The following is a 17893-nucleotide window of genomic DNA, read 5'->3' as shown; positions in this document are numbered from 1 at the left end:
CTCAAATTACATTGCACAGCCAGCCATTATAGTTTGTGAATATGTTAAGAGGGGTTTAACAAATTAAATGTAAACATTACAATATGCTGCAGTTTTTGTAATTTGATGTTGGCATTCAGTTTTTAATAATCCAGGAGCCTTAAAAAATGGAAGTAGTGCTGGCCTTCTCTTCACTTGGGAGAGGCTTTAGTGTTAATGGCCACTTAGAGATTCACTAAACTTGGAGCTTAGAACCCAATCCAGTCTCCTACTGACCTATACTATAAAGAATCAAAAGTTTGAAATATGTACAAAGTGTCTTAGAAATATGTTTATTTTCTACATAAAGTTTCCTAATCCCATCCATTTAATCCTTATGACTTCACACATTGATACTGCCCATAGTCTAGTTCTGATCTTTCAAAACTCTTAGATTGGACCCCTTTAGATATCAAAACCAGCTCAAATTTAAACCTCGTGGGTCATCTAGACAGCCCTCCTGGGAGCTGAGGCTAACATCATGTAAATTATTGAGCCCCAATCCCTCCCCCTGCTCACCTGCTGGGAAATGGGAAGTCAACAGCAGGTTTGCTGGATCAGACCTTGGTCATGCTCTTGGACTATGTTTTTTTGTCCTCCTAAATTTTGTTTCCCACACCTGATTACTAGTACCTAGGCCATCCTTACCCCCACTTTATAGAGTCAGTTTTGCCTTTTCTATTTTGGAAACAAGTAACATTGAGCATGGACTTTAAGAACTTAGGATCTAAAGGGGGAAATAAAAAACAATGAAGGAAGGAAGGAAGGAAAGAAAGAAGGAAAAAAGAAAGAAAGAAAGACAGATGGAAGGAATTAAAAAAGAAAGGAAGGAAGGAAAGGAAGAACAAGAGAAAAGAAAGAAAGAAGGAAAGAGAGAGAGAAAAGGAAAGAAGGAAGGAAGGAAGGAAGGGAGGGAGGGAGGGAGGGAAAAGAAAGAAAGGAAGAAAGATCAATCCATCGATCATGATGTCCCAGAATAAACTCAAACCGCAAAAATCTTGCTGATGGCATAGGGATCGTGTAGGCTGTAAGAAACAGCAGGATCAGGTCAGACACTGCTGCCTCCTTGTCTTACACTTCTTTCCCTGTGCATACTTCATTTTCTGAGCTGAGTGTTATTTCAACTTCTATCACCTACTGTTGATTCTTCAATCTTTCCATTTTGTTGAATGCAAGAAATTTTAGTATAATGCATTTTCATAGCAACATATGACTAGCAACTTCTAAGACTCATGTATCTAACACAGGTCATGCATTTTCATACTTTTTTTTTTCTCTTGAACTGGACATAAAAGAACCAATTTCAATTAGTGTCACTCTTCATCTGCTATTTGCACATACGGATAAGTTAGTTGACCACCGGGATGAAAGGAGGCAGGAAGTAATAATTTAAGATTTTAACCAAATATAAGAATTTTAAATAGGAAAGATAGACTAAGGAAACTTTTAATGTAACAGTCTAAAACACACTAACATATTGTGGGAAGTGTTGACAAAATAAAACGCACAGAAAGAAACAAGTTGGGAAAGAAAACAGCATCAGTTAGAGTAGGAGAACTTACGTGAATGAAACTTATGTTCAGGTGTTCTCAGAAGGCTCTGAATTGGAGAACTTTCTCACTTCTCTAAACTTCCACTTTGTTTAAAATACCCCAGTCTTTTATATCAAAATTATTCACATCTTTTCCATTATGAGAATGTGGGCTCCTCAGGATAAAATTTATATGTTTATTACATAAACTAAAATGTATTTTAAATAACTAAAGTTAAAACTCTTCTTTCTCCCTTCCCACCTCCAATCCTTACCTTGAAAAATTCCAAGCTTGAATAGAGGTGATTACATATGTATACAAAATGAGAAGGTAATTCAAAGTTTATCTTTAAGGATTTCTGGTAACAGAAGATGATAAATTTCTATACATTTATAATTATTTTCCTTCTTTTCTGTTGGTTCACTTCCAAAACTCATCTCATTTTTCACTCCAACTGTGAAGTGATTAGCTTTACGAATCTAATCCTCAAATCCTTGCCAAAATCCAAAAGTCACTCTTGCCTCTTACTATAAGTGGGTTTCCACAGGAACCACAAGCAATGAGTGTATTCCACAGTTCTTCAGAATGTTTTTCAATCTAATTCTTTTATTCTTTGTTCTAACACTCTGTGGGTAGCAGTTTAATCTGTTCAGTTCCCCCCACAAGTATTATGTAGTATGTTTTTCATCTTGTTAATTGTAATTATTTATCCGTTGGGAAGAGGGAACTCAAACTAATTTTCCATTATTTAAATATATATAGAATTCATATTATTTTGTCTAACACATGTATATTCCTCACAAATCTAGACTGTATGTTCGCACAAGTATCATACGTTGTAAAATATGTTTCTAGGACAATGAAATAATTACTTTTTTTCTTCTTCACAAAAGTATCATTTTTCTGTGCTTTCAATATCTTAAATATCCTTTTCTACATAATAATCAATACACATTTAATTATATGCATAAATTTAAGATATTGGATGAGCATAAATTTCTATGCATTTCTTATCCTGATATCCAAATAAAGAAGTACCATTTATCATAATCTATTTCAAATACTTATAAAAATTTTTAAATTAACACATTCTTTTAAACTATTTTAATGTTGAGTTTAGGAGACAGCACAGTAAAGTATTTTCATTTGTAACTAGTGGTTGTACTAATGGTTCAGAACACAGGACCCTGATTTGAAATCATCTCTAATGATCTCACTAAAAATAAAATGTTCCATCAGCTCAATTTATTTGGAAACTTTAACTTTTCAAGATGTAGTGATTTTATGTTATGCTCTAAATATTTTAATTGGAGAAAGGGAGTGATGAATCTTTAAAAAACCACATTTATTAATGAATATTTCATTAAGTTACAAACTAACTGTCATGGAAATCTTTATATAGTATATGTAATTTTTCATAAATCATTTGATGGCTTCAGCAAGAGGAATACACTCTATTTAAACTGACTCATGTGATGAGGAAATTCCTCTGCGACCACCCTCTCCAAGCAGACCGAAGGCAGATGGTGCTGATGTGTTCAGCAGAGAGGAGTGTTGATCACAGAGTGTCTGCCAATCAAACACTTGGGAAAGAAATGAGCTCCATCTGTGTTTTAATTACGAGAGCAAAACTATCCAGGGTAACTGCCAGAGCTGCACATTTTCATAGAGTACAAGACACATAATGTGCACTTTCTTTCATAAAAGCAAGTAGAAATTCCCATATAGAGTACTGGCCAAAAAACAAAAAATAGGAGCACCGTTGATTAAGAAAAAATCTATAACCGTATCAGTGTCCTCTCCAAAACATTTATTTTACTGCAGTGCTCTGTGTCACGTTCCTTCTCTAAGACAATTCTAACATATAAAAAGAATTAATAGTAAAAGTGAAGAGGTGACATATCTGAGAAAGGGAAATATTATACACAAGTATTTTGGATACATAAGAGTCGTCCTACTAAAAGTCAATGAGAAAATGTATAAATATACAAATTTATATTAGATGTAATTATATGTAATATGTACTATATGTTGATACGTTACTGTATTATATACATATTACAAGAATTTATTTTATTAAAAGAAATATTAGTGCTTTCAAAACTTTTTTTTTTCCAAAACTTTTCTAGCAAGTGACACCCTGTTTATTTTCTCCCAAATGATGTTTGGCTGTTTCATTGTTGTTCTATTTTGTTTATCTGTTTGCTATTATTCTCATAAATGAATTTATTCTGGATCTCACCTTATTTCACTACTTTGTGAACAGAAAATGTGAGAGTACATATATAACTTAAGGTTTACACTTTCACTCTGGAAGGTTTCAGGATCTTTTTATCACTGGAAGTGCAAACAAGCAGGAAGGAATACAGGGAGGGATTAAAAAGAAAGAGCTTTCCTTTGTCTTTCCATTTTGTATTCTCCCAACTCAGTCTTCTCTCCCACTCTCTCACTAGCAACAAATATTTGGCATCGAGGATTGAAGAGTAAATTCGGAGATTCATACTGATCTCAAAGGTATCATACTGTTTTGAACTTTGAGAAGTGGTATGAGCATGCACAAATACTGATGATGAAAAGATTTCTAAACTCTGCATCATAACAAAAGAAATCGACTCATCCAATAAGCATCTATCTAGTGCTTATTATATGCTGAGAGCTGGAGTAGGGAAGGGAGTAGGGAAGATGGCCCCTTCCCTAAAGGATCTGAGTCTAGGAAATAATTGAATGAAAAAAAAAAGCCACACATATAATAAGACCTTGCATGACTGGTGACAGAAAAGAGGGGAGACTTAATCTTCTTGAGATTTGGGGAGACATTCAGAGGGATAAGCAGGCTTTCTCTGGGACAAACGAGGCAGAGGGCTGTGCATATTAGACAGAGGGCACCGTGAGAAAAGGCAGAGGCACCCTCGACAGTCCAAAATGCTTCCTCTCACCTACTTATTTCTTGGGAATCTTGGTGATCTGCAGTGTCAAATGCTACCAAGAAGTTACTGGGATAAGGTCAGAAAAAGGCATATTATATTTAGCCATTTGAGAGTTATTAGTAACTTTTTACATAACAGTTTTAGGTTTAAAGCCAGGTTTCATGTCCCCTGCAAAGACCTGAAAGAGGTAAAGGCACAGGCCCTGCAGCTATCCGAAGAAGAGCACTCCATCCAGGCAGGGGTAAGAGCAACTGCAGAGGCCCAAAGTGGGAAATGAGTTTGGCCTGTGATAGGGAAAGTGCAGCAATAAAGTCAGAGGGGAGAAGGGGACCAGCCTGTTAGGGCTTAGCTTTCGAAGAGAGGAGAGACATGACCCGACATACGTTTTGAAAGAATCACTGTAGCCACTATATTGAGATTAATTAAAGGGAGACAAGTTAAAGGGCTGTTGCAAAACCTAAGTGAGAGCTCATGATGGCTTGGACCTGAGTGGTAGTAATGGAGGTGGTGAAAAATGGTCAGATTCTGGCTGTATTTCAAAGGTAGCACTAATAGGTTATAGAGTATAAGAAGAGAGGAAGAAAGAATGATTCCAAGGTTTTTGACCTGAGAAACTAAAATGGCACTTTCCAATCGAAATATAATGTGAACCACACATGTAATTTTTAATTTTCCGATAGTCACATTTACAAAAGCAAACAATGATAAAATCAATTTTTAAAATATATCATATTTAACCTATTATAACCAAAATATTATTTCAACAAGTAATCACATATAAGTAATCAATATAAAATAAAATATAAGTAATATAGTAATCAATATAAGCATCAATGGAAGTAATCAATATAAAATAAATTATTAATAAAATATTTTACATTCTTTTTCCAAATTAAGTCTTTGAAATTTGGTGTGTATTCACATTCAGAGCACATCTTAATTGGGACTGGCCACATTTAAGTGTGCAATGGCACATGCAGCTAGTGGCTAACATATCGGGATAGTGCAAAACTAGAATAATTTTTTTAAGTTTTAATTCTAATAGTAAGTCATGGACAGCAATCCAATATTCTCCAATAAGGGACTAGTTAACAAACTGTGGTAAAACCAAGTAGCTACTAAAAACTAGGTTTCCAAAGAATACAAAGAGCATACAAAACATGTAAACAGCTAGAGAAAAAACAATACACACAATATAATCTCATGAGTGGGAGTAAGAATGAAGCATGCATACCCACAGAGGCCTGGAAAGACATATAACAAAATGTCAATATTGATGACTTCTGGGATAACCGAGATAGGAAAAATTATAGGAAGAGCAGGTTTGGCTCAGGGGATGATCAGAAGTTTGGGACATGTTATGTTTAGGATATCTCAAGCAGAAATATGTTGTCTAAAGTTCAGATCAGCAATACGAATTTAGAAACTGTCAGAGTACAGATGGAATTTAAAGTTAAGGAGAGAATAAGATCACTAAGACAATAAGTTTCAATAGGGAAGAAACTAGGATTGAACCTTAGGATACTCTAACTTTTAGAGTCATGAAGATGAGAAGGACCAGCAAACGAGACTGAAAAGAACAGAAAGTTAGGCTGAAGGAAAACCAGAAGAACCTGGTGCTTGTAGGAGTAAAGCATGACCACCTGTTTCAGATGATGGTGAAAAGTGAAGTCAGAGGAGGGCAGAAAACTGACCACGGTCTCGACCCGATGCCACAGGTGATCTTGACATGAGCAGTTTGGATGGAGAGGTGAGTTCTGAAAAGTGGATGAAGACTGACCAGGAGGTAGAGGCCAAGCAGTGAGGCCCAGCTCCCTGAAAGAAGAGTAACCTACCCCTGTGGTTCGTCACCATGCCCTTGGACCTGGCCAAGAAAAAGGCAGCCAAAAAGAAGAAAGCTGCCAAAGCTTGACAGTGGCCCAGAAAGGGACATGAAGAAAACAGAGATGCAGTAACAGAACCATAGGTGGCAGAGGAGGAAAACGAGGCAGACAGACTACAGAAATGGATCTGCGGACCAAGGAGCTAGAGGACATTGAGATGAAGAAAGCTGCTGCTCAAGCTGTCACTGGTGTCCTGGCCTCTCACCCCAACAGTACTGACGTCCACATTATCAACCTCTCCCTCACCTTCCATGGTCAAGAGCTGCTCAGTGACACCAAACTGGAATTAAACTCGGCCATGGTTATGGCCTCACTGGTTTAAATGGCATTGGAAAGTCCATGCTGCTCTCTGCTATCAGGTAACATTAACTACCCATCCCTGAGCACATTGACATCTACCATCTGACCCGTGAGGTGAGATGCCCCCTAGTGACAAGACACCCTTGCAGTGTGTGATGGAAGTTGACACAGAGCGGGCCATGCTGGAGAGGGAGGCTGAGCAGCTGACTCATGAGGACACAGAGGGTGAGAAGCTCACAGAGCTCTACAAGCCTCTGGAGGAACCAGATGCCGACAAGGCACCTCTCGAGTTTTACATGGACTGGGTTTCACACCTGCCATGAAGCACGAGAAACTAAAAGACTTCAGTAGGGACTGGAGGATGAGGGTTGCCCTCACTGGAGCCTTCTTTATTCTGCCCTTCATGCTGCTCCTGGACAAGCCCACCAACCACCTGGGCCTGGATGCTTGTGTGTGGTCGGAAGAACTAAAAACTTTTAAGCGCACCCTGGTCCTCATCTCCCATTCCCAGGATTTTCTGAATGGTGTCTGTACCGACATCATTGACATGCACAACAAGAAACTGAAGAATTATATGGGTAATTATGATCACTACCTGAAGACACAGCTGGAGCTGGAGGAGAATGAGACCAAGAGATATCCCAGGCAGCAAGATCAGATTTCACACATGAAGAACTACATTGCTAGGTTTGGTCATGGCAGTGCCAAGCTGGCCTGGCAGGTCCAGAGCAAGGAGAAGATGCTATAGAAAATGATGGCATCAGGACTGACAGAGAGGGTCATGAGCGTGACAAGACACTGTCATTTTATTTCCCACCATGTGGTGAGATCCCTCCAACCGTCATTATGGTGCAAAATGTAAGCTTCAAGTATACAAAAGATGGGCCTTGCATCTACAATAATCTAGACTTTGGTATTGACCTGGACACATGAGTGGCTCTGGTAGGGCCCAATGGAGCAGAAAAGTCAGCTCTTCTGAAGCTGCTAACTGGAGAGCTACCACCCACAGATGGGATGATCCAAAAACACTCTAATTCAAAATAGGGCATTAACCATCAACATTTACAAGAGCAGCTGGACTTAGATCTCTCACCTTTGGAGTACATGACCAAGTGCTGCCCAGAGATCAAGGAGAAGGAAGAAATGAGGAGGATCATTGGGTGATATGGTCTCACTGGGAAACAACAGATGAGCCCAATTTGGAACCTGTCAGATGGGCAGAAGTGCTGAGTCTGTCTGGCTGGCCTGGCAGAACCCCCACATGCTCTTCCTGGGAGAACCCACCAATCACCTGGATATTGAGACCATGGACATGCTGGCAAATGCTATCAAGAGTTTGAAGGTGGTATGTGCTAGTCAGCCATGACTTCAGACGCATTCAGCAGGTTGCACAGGAAATTTGGGTTTATAAGAAGCAGACAATCACCAAGTGCCTGGAGACATCCTGGCCTACCTACGAGGAGCACCTCAAGTGCAAGCTGGTGGATGAGGAGCCCCAGCTTATCAAGAAGACCCACAATGTGTGAGCCCTCTGCCTGGGCTCGGGTCAGGAGCTCAGTCTAGGACTAACAGCTGCCACACTGACCAGCTGCTCAGGACAGGACCCTGGGGCTATATCCTCCTGCACTGCTGCAGCATTGCTCCCCTAGCCTCTCCCCTGCCCCACAACCTGCCTTAGCTGCACTCTGTTATCTTATCTACAGCTGGACAGTACCTGTCCATTTCCTATCCTCCTTCCAGTTATGTTTGTCCCTGTCTAGACTCAGCTGGCTGTTCGCTCCAGCCCCTTGCTGGTTACCTCACCCTGAGTGTGATGCAGCCAGAGGCACCTGAGAGTGAGCCCAAGGCCCAAACCCTGGATTTGGCCCATGAAGGAGCTCAAGATTCTAGTTTTCTGGATTTTAGTGATGTTGGAGGAATACCCCTGAGCCCACTGCCCCTATTCCTTTCTGCTTCTGGTTTGGAGCTCTGGAGCCTTGGTCCTGGTCAGTTTTTAAATAATCACCTAACAGTGTAATTTTTAGACCTGCACGGCATCTACAAAGCATCCAGTAAATAAAAAGGAAGCCATGGTCCCCACCCCTGCAAAAAAAAAAAAGAGACCAGGAAGAAAAGAACTGGAGACAACATGCATGGACTACACTTGAGCAGTTTTGCTGGTGAAGGGGAGCAAAGAAATAGGGGCGTTTGTATCAGTGTGGTATCACATTCCTTGCATTCTCATCTTCTCTCTCCTAGTATAATGTAAAGTTTTTTAAGGCAGAGAATACCTTAATTATCTGGGCCCAACATTCCTTTCATGGCAAAGAATTTAAAATGTGTGTCTGGCAATAATATAGTAATTTTATACAGGCTGGCAGAGTGACTACCGAGTTAAACTACTAGATTAACATGAGAGTTAACTCATGATTCAGATCATCAATAGGATAAAACCTCAACTCAGGATAAATACCTCTGAAAAATAACTGCAATCTGATAATTACTGGCTGTCAGGAAGCCTAAGTATAAATTTCTAGATGACTCACTGAAACCTTTCATCAACAATGATCTTTTTCTTTTTGCCAAAGTCTAAGTTTAAAAACCACGAAACCCCACATTTCTTTGACATTACTGCAATGACAAAAAGAATCTCAAACACGGAAATGTTAAAGCAGCTAACCAACGCAGTATCTGCTATGACACAAAAAGACATAGACTGTAAATCAAATCAATAAAGGAGATTGTTACAACAAACACTACACTGACTAGAAAAATCAATTGTTCTTCCAACTTTGAACATTTTAGTAAGTCTAGACAAATTTCAAGCTATTGTTTCTGCATAACCCATCTTTCAACAATGGTTCAACCTAACTGGAAAATCTTCATAGAGGTAACATGTTAGGAGACAATTCTAGATAACTGTCAAGTCTGACATAACACTGAATTTGGGCGTAAGAACAACTCACTCTTAGGTTTCATTTAGAAAATACAAGTTATTTCTAAATAGACTGTAGGGAGTTCATTTTAAAAGTTTAGCACCCAAGACTAAGAAATGTCATCCAGAGTTGCAGTGATGTCAAAGAATTACGAGTAAAGTTTTGAGGTGCTTAAATTTGAGTTTTAGTTAGTTGAAAAGTATAAACCAGTAATTTAATGCAGGAGGTTCAACATGTAAATAATTTATTCCACTCACCGCACAATGCCTGATGAAACATTCAAAAAGTTTTTCAGCTGATGCTTCTTTACCTCTTCCTATGTTCCAACAAGACTACAGTCTCCCAACACAACCTTACTGTTCTGTTTCGGTTCCCTTTCTCCTGGTTTGCAAATTCTATCTTCAGTTTCTTCATTCTATAACCAAGCATGTCCCTTCCTTCTGCCCACTCACTCCTTTAATTTTACCTACCTTCTTCCCATCAGAAGGAAATACTGGCAATTGTACAAGCAGGGCTCACAGTGTGGGAGGTGGGGGGAGATGGGGGCTTTACACTCAGTGGAGGTTCAAGAAACAGGAGTGGGTTCCTTAAAATAAATGTCGCAGGGAGACTAAAGGAGATGGAAACAAGAGTAAAGAGAAGGACCGGGTTGGGAAGAGTTCATTGTAAAGTAACTCTGTGTGTGTGCATGTGAGTGTCCACCTGTGCTGCACAAGTGGGTGTGTATGAGAAAGAGAGAAAAAGATAAGTTTTATGATAGAACACCAAAGAAATATATGTGAGTTTTACGGTTGCACAAATGGGACTGAGATAGGCTGAGCGGTTGTGGAGGAGAATAACAATCTTAACAGGATAACAATAGATCTACTATCAAGCAAATATATCAATTCATTTAGAATTTTAAGAAAAATTTACTCTTTAGTGGAATGCAAATATTAATAAAATGAATTTGTTAAATCCCAACTGGAATGTGCTCCTTGGCAAAAATGATCATGAAAATAAAACAATAATAAGTATTAAACAATAAGAAAATTATTGCCCATATATAGTCATGCTCTTAGGTGAAACTCCTTGAGATCTGAGGGTCACATTGTCCTTTGATTAATTCTGTGTTGTACTTGGTGCACCATCATGCACGTGAGGGCATTCAATAGTAATTACTGAGATTGCACGTTGATTGAAAAGGACAGAACTGGCCTTTGCCAATAAGGAAAACAGTGCCACTTGACTCTTGTCCTACTCTAATATTACAATTGGTAAATCATATTCCTCTGTCACTTTCTCTACGGAGATTCTTGGGGAAGTGTTGAGCTTAAATTGTGGCATAAATTTGCTACTGGAAGGTTTGAATTTATTAAAATCTTTGAGTTGGTGAGCTCAGTCCTTGACTTAAGAACACCGAAGGTGACCTGATAGTCTCCAGTTGCCTCTCCTCTCCTGTCCCCTAGGCATAGAGAAAAAGCATGTAAGAAGAGCTCTGTTTCCCATCGTGGCTGTGGCAACATCCAGGAACCAGGCTTCTGCCTCCACCACAGGCTCCTTGCTTTTTGTAAAGTCATGTAGGATAGACATGGGGCCAATAGACATGGGGTACAGTCCTTCCTAAGCTTGCCCACCTGCCTAGTCCACAGTGCCCTGGTTCCCAGAAAATCCCCAGCAGAAGATGGCAAGCCTTTGCTCCTATGTCTTCATGCCCTTTAAGGTACTGCTGCTCAGCCTTCTCCAGATTTGCCCCAGGCCACAAGATTTTGCTTGCAGAATGGGTACCCTTTATTTCCATTAATCCTCACTCCAAAGCAGACTATTTTAGAGGAATTAATGAAAATATAGTTTTGATTATAGAATCTCACTACACCATAGCAGAAATTGGCATAAAATAAGGACATTCCACAAATTAAAAGAACTTTCTTCATAAACAATTTCAATAATTGCTTTTCTTTCTGCAAGTTTCACCCCATTTTAAATATGGAAGTAAAATTAAAGCAACAATAAATTAAAAGAAAACAACACTGAATGCAAGATCAGTAAGAAAAGTGAGTAGAGCTTGCAGGGGTTCTCTGATCTGCAAAGCCTTTGGAGTAGTTAAGACTTAGGATAACTTCTTAGTTCCATCACTTACTTGCTGCATGATTTTACTGTCATTAATAGGAAAAATTCCCCCTAGAAATAAAGCTCTGAACTAGGTTTCAGAATAATGAGATATCAACAATCTTTTAAGTTTTTGATTTTTAAGTCTGCTTCTATCTTATGTACCACCCATTGACCAAATAAGATTCAAAACCTCAAAACTCTCCTCTCTATTAGTTCTTTTATCTCTGATTTCTCTCAATGATAAACTTTCAAGATAATTTTTAACAAAGTAAAAGGATTAGTAAAGCAACTGAGCTGGTTCAAAATGATTTAAAGATTAAACAGTCTCTTCTATCACAGAGAAGGCAACAGCACTGTGAGGTTTATTTTTAAGCAAAATAGAGAGATTTAATCTCTACTCACTTTAATTTACTGTGGCTTGGTATTAAATGGAATATTCTGTATACATTTTTAAAAATGATCAAATGTTTACAGGTGTTTGGGTTTTGTTATTTTTTGTGAGCACTTGAACTGGTGTATGCTATTGATAGATAATAGAAACTGAACATTGAAGTGAGCTTAATAGGTATATCAGGTAAGAACTAAATATATATATTTTATTTATAGAGATATTTTTATAGATACATGGCTATTTCACTGTTTGTTAAATTGGATAACCAGCTGGTTTTAATTTTAACTTCATTGCCAAATAACATCTTGAAGGATGATATTTTGACCAACAAATCCCATGGTGGCATAAAATCAGATTTTGCTTTTATACAAAATCCAATCTTGCTTTCATGCAGCATCCTAAGCTTGCTGTACCACTATGGTCCCAAAAAGACTCAGTGTCAAAATAATTACTCCTTGCAAAGAAATGTGCTTTCCACAAACCATTGTCTTCTAAGCAGAGGTCCTTAGGTACTGTTGGTACTATTTAGTTTTTTTCTCCAGAAAATGATTCCAACAATTAAAAAGAATATGAACAGGAAAACAGTTGGTTTTCTTTCCATCTCCTTCTCTTTAGAGAACCACAGCAAAATGTAATTTTAGGCTTTCTATCCAAAACTAACATGCTACAGTAGTTTCTCTTCTGTATCTTTTACCACTAGCAATGGTTAAAAAGCTACTGCTAGAAAATGTCACAAAAACTAGAACATGTCGGAAAAACTCTTTTAGATATTGGCCTAGGCAAAGAATTTATGAAGAAGACCCTAAGGGCAATCACAGTAACAACAAAAATGAATGAGACTTGATTAAATTAAAAAAGCTTCTGCACAGCCAAGGAAACAATCAACAGAGCAAATAGACAACCCACAGAATGAGAGAAAATATTTGCATGCTACACATCTGATAAAGGGCAAATAACCAGAATCTACAGAGAACTCAAGCAAATCAGCAAGGAAAAAAATCAAACTACCCCATTGAAAAGTGGGCAACAGACATGAACAGAGGCTTTTCAAAAGAAGATAGACTAATGGCCAATAAAAATATGAAAAAAATGCTCAGTGTCACTAATCATCAGAGAAATGCAAATCAAAACGTCCATGAGGCATCACCTAACCCCACTGAGAATTACTTTTATCAAAAAGTCCCAAAACAATAGATGTTGGCATGGATGCAGAGAGAAAGGGACACTTCGATATTGTTGGTAGGGCTGCAAACTAGGGCAACCTCTATGGAAAATAGTATGGAGATTCCTCAAAGAACTAAAAGTAGACCTACCATTTGATTGAGCAATCCCACTACTGGGTATCTACCCACCGGAAAATAGACACTTGCACTAGAAAGTTTTATCAAAAAGACACTTGCACTAGAAAGTTTACTGCAGCACAATTCACAATTGCAAAGATGTGGAATCAACCCAAGTGCCCATTCATGAGTGGATTAACAAAATGTGGTATATGTACACAATGGAGTACTACTCAGCCATTAAAAAAAATGAATGAATACCTTTTGCAACAATCTGCATGGAACTGGAGATCATTCTCCTAAATGAAGTATCACAAGAATGGAAAAACAAACACCACATGCACTCACTATTAAATTGGAACTAACCGATCAGCACTCATGTGCACATATGGAAGTAAAACTCAACAGAAATCATGTAGGTGGGAGCGGGGAGGAGGGCATGCATGAAGTCATACTTAACAGGTACAATGTACACTATCTAGGTAATGAACACACTTATAACTTTGGCTCAAGCAGTACAAAAGCAATCCATGTAATCAAAACATTTTGTACCCCCATAATATTCTGAAATTAAAAAAAAACTACTACTAAACATAAATCATCTTATTCTTAGTATGGATGGACCCATATGCCATGAATTGGCTCAAATGTATGATTAACACAGGATGTGAGCAATAAAAGAAGCTATATTTGCCTCAAGTCTAGAGGCCAACGGCTCTATTATAATTAGATGACTGTGGTAATACATTGTGCCTGTCCTAGGAAACCGTGTAGGGCATACCTGCTGGATCCACCTGCTGGGTCTTGTGACTGACTTGGCTTAATGTCAGATCCATAATCGACAGTGTTATTCAAAACTCAGGGTTACTAGATCTCACATTTCGGTCTCTAGTGGCCCAGCGATTACCCTTCGGTTTCTAAAGAAACCCAGGCTCATTCACATAGGAGTTAACTAATGGAATTTTTGTAGTCCCAGATCAGTTTTGTTTAATTAACTTCATCTGATGTGAGCCTCTCAATAAAAATATTAAACTGAGAATAGTGTCACTTTACGAGGCTCACATCTGTACCTTAGAGTTTTGAACATTTGAGTTGGTGAAACATTTCTTTCTAATCTGATTTTCCCTCATTAATTATCTTGAGGCATTTTAATATCCTTGGGGATGACTGCATCCACTGAAATAGTCAAAATTTCATTCTCTATTGGCAATCACTGATTTAACTTACAGTTTTCAGTAAAAAATATTGGATTTTTGAATTTAATGTTAATAAAATCAGCCATGAATTTTGTCATCCCTCTGTGGTAGGCAGAATAATGGCCTCCAAAGATATTATATCTTAATCCCCAGAACTGTGAATATGTTAATTCACATGGCAGAAATGACTTTGCAGATGTGATTAAGATTAAGGACCTTAAAATGGGGAGATTATCCTGGATTATCCAGGTGGGCCCAATCTAATGACATGAGTCTTTTTAACTGGAGAACTTTTCCTGGAAGCAGAGAACCAGAGAGGTGGCAGTGTGAACATTCCGTCTGCACTTTCTAGCTATAAACATGGAGGGAAGTGGCCAGAATCCTAGGAATGCAGGTGGCCTCTAGAATCTGGAAAAGACAAGGGAATGGATTCTCCCTACAGCCTCAGGAAAGAAAATGTAGCCTTCCAGACACCTTGATATTTTAGTTCACTGAGATCTGTTAGACTTGTAACCAACAGAAAGTAAGATAATAAATTTGTTTTGAGGTTTTTTTTTTTTTTTTTTTTTTTTTGAGACAGAGTCTTGCTCTGTCACCTGGACTAAAGTGCAGTGGTGTCATCATAGCTCATTAACCTCAAATCCTGGGCTCAAGTGATCCTCCTGCCTCAGTGTCCCAAGTAGCTGGGACTACAGGCATGCACCACCACACTTGGCTAACTTCTGTATTATCTGTACAGATGGGTCTCACTGTGTTGCTCAGGCTTGTCTTAAACTCCTGGCCTCAAGAGATCCTCCCACCTCGGCCTCCCAAAGTGTTAGGATTATAGGCATGAGTCGCCATGCCTGGCCGAATCCGTATTCTTTAAGCCACCAAGTTTGTGGTACTTTGTTACAGCCAATATTAGAAAACTAATAGGTCTTCCTAGTTATTATACTACTTTAATCACTCCTTTTGTGGGAGAAAAAAATAAATTTAAAAGTTGAGTAGTAAAAAATACTCAACTCCAACTAAGGAGTGTATGCTATGAAAATGAAATCTGGCCTGTAAAACTGTGGGCACCCAGGTTCCACAGAGCCCTGGCTTTGCCACTGAGCGAACACAGAAAATTGGATAAAGCACTTAACCAATACCTCACAACTTGAGTTTCTGTCCTATCATTGGACAAAATGTTTATTTCCAGGTCATGCTGTTCATATAGCTTCCTCTAGTTCTTCTGCATACTGGTTTGATTTAACTTGTCTTTCTAGTGATAGCTAAGGTGATACTTTTTCTGCTATCTTTCATTCATTTCATGCTGGTGAAGTCTACAGGCCTGGCATTTCCATAATTCAGCAAGAACAAGTTTAAGTATCTGTAAAACTTAAAACATTCTTATTATGGCATAAAAATAAAATGAAAACTTTCCTGAACCAATTTTTAAAATCACTCTGCCTAAAACTGCTTAGAACCACTTCCTGACTCAAGCATGAAGGAAACTGTAATCTTTATAGTACACGCTATATAATGTGCTACTCCTATCAGTCAAGTCAGCAGAAGAATATTTTCATGGCTATTTTAAGGGTTCAAAGCTGCAGAAGTATTTTTTATTATAATATTATTACAAAGACTTAGCTACTCAAGAAATTAAACTATGTCACCCAAAACATTAACACAGCAAAGAACACAGACCTGATATAATTTAGCTTAGAATTTATAATAGTTTTGTTTCCAAAACAAGCACTATATGGAAACAATTTAGATTGACTCAATTTCTTTAATATTTAACCTACCATAATTTAAATTAAGTAGTATGATAATTTTTTCTACTTTTTAGGAACTTTTTTATAGCAATTTTCAAACACAAATAGGATTAAGTATTCAAAAGAGTGAAGAAAGTAAGTCAAAGCATTTAAGCATATTTTCAGGGCACAAAGAAATTCAAAGAATAAGCCTTTATGATATTTAAGATAAGACATGTCCTTTACTTACAAGTACTTAAATTTGAACTTTTAGACATTGTTTTACACTCTCTCACAACTGTGTTTCTCACTGATTCTTTTTTTTTTTCTTTTGTGCCATAGATTTTTGAGATCGCTGATTCTTTATAGAAAGATGAATAAAGAGTATCACCAATTCACTAACATAATCTCAGGCAGAAATAAAGCAAGTTAGACAGCAGGGTATATTCCAGGAAACTCCAAAAATACAAGAAGCAAAATACAAATGCTAGATGTCTCTCTAGAGAGGGACAGTCTAAACCATTTACCAACCTTTCAACAAAGCCATCTGCCTACTTTCTGCACAGAATAAAGGTTTGGCTATATAAAGAAATAGGAGCCTTCCCCTCCCCATCCACTCCACTCTTATTCTTTTTTCTCTTGCAAAGGTATCTATTAATTAATTAGAAACTGCCTTTTCCTATCACCTCTATTTAAACCAAGTATTACATTCTTCACAGAACATACTGAAATAGTCCCTTGGGAATCAAAGAGAGTAAATAAATGCATGACTAAACGTTGTCATATGAGCAGAACTCTCAGAATAAAGATTCTGGTGAATAGAGAGAAAATGGTTTTGTGTGCCTCATCACTTTTTGTTTATTGATGAGGCACACTGTGGGGAAAAAAGCTAAAACAGAAAACTAACTTCTTAAGGAATATATTCATTCATGGCTCTTCTATCTGAATGTTATAAGTGGTTCTATAGTATTCTTTTCATAAAGCTGAACACAGCCAGTTTATCCTTAAGAAGGATGGCTACGTATTTAAGGAAAACTTTCATGAAGCACTAATTTCATTCATCACAATAACAGAAACATTATTTTTACCATCAAATTGGGAGATATTAAAAAACAATAAAAGTATGACATAAGTAAAACATGATGGTTATCAATCTGCTTTGAACTTGTGACTAACTAAATCTTCGTCCTGCCATATAAGTTTCAATTTCTGTAACATATAAATTCTCAGCCTAACTTGCTCTTTCTTTCTAATAATATCTTCCCATGTCATCTTAGAAATTTCAAACGTTAAGATTGTTTAAACTGGATAAAATATATAAAATGCCAATAAAAATACATAATGTACACACTTTAAAAATTGGCCCCACTTGTCCTGTGACATTTGTCAAAACATTTTAAGGAATTTATATATTGCAAATAGTTTGAAATAAAAAGCGCCCCTGTGTGTGCGCGATTGCTGCTTCCTGGGGAGAGTAGCAGGCATGACATTGTGCATTCACAGTTACCTTTGTAAGCCCACCCCACGTGTGCATGCCCCCACACGCAAACACACACTTTAAGTACAAACTGTAAATCCGCTCTAGGTAATTGGCTGAAATGCTTGCATTCACTGATCTTAGTCAATAGTGTATCTTAGA

General features: G+C 37.8%; 1 protein-coding gene and 1 pseudogene across 13 annotated transcripts in view; one reads left to right on the top strand and one right to left on the bottom strand.

The window, feature by feature from the left end:
- The window catches only part of PAM (peptidylglycine alpha-amidating monooxygenase), a 263682-nt gene that overhangs the window by 196515 nt on the left and 49274 nt on the right, over positions 1-17893 (bottom strand). The gene's annotated exons all lie outside the window — the stretch shown is intronic.
- On the top strand, positions 6330-8186 carry LOC138398292 (ATP-binding cassette sub-family F member 2 pseudogene; annotated as a pseudogene).

This window comes from Eulemur rufifrons, chromosome 17, assembly GCF_041146395.1.
Source record: "Eulemur rufifrons isolate Redbay chromosome 17, OSU_ERuf_1, whole genome shotgun sequence".
Taxonomy (NCBI): Eukaryota; Metazoa; Chordata; class Mammalia; order Primates; family Lemuridae; genus Eulemur; species Eulemur rufifrons.
This window is presented reverse-complemented; position numbering and strand designations above follow the sequence as displayed.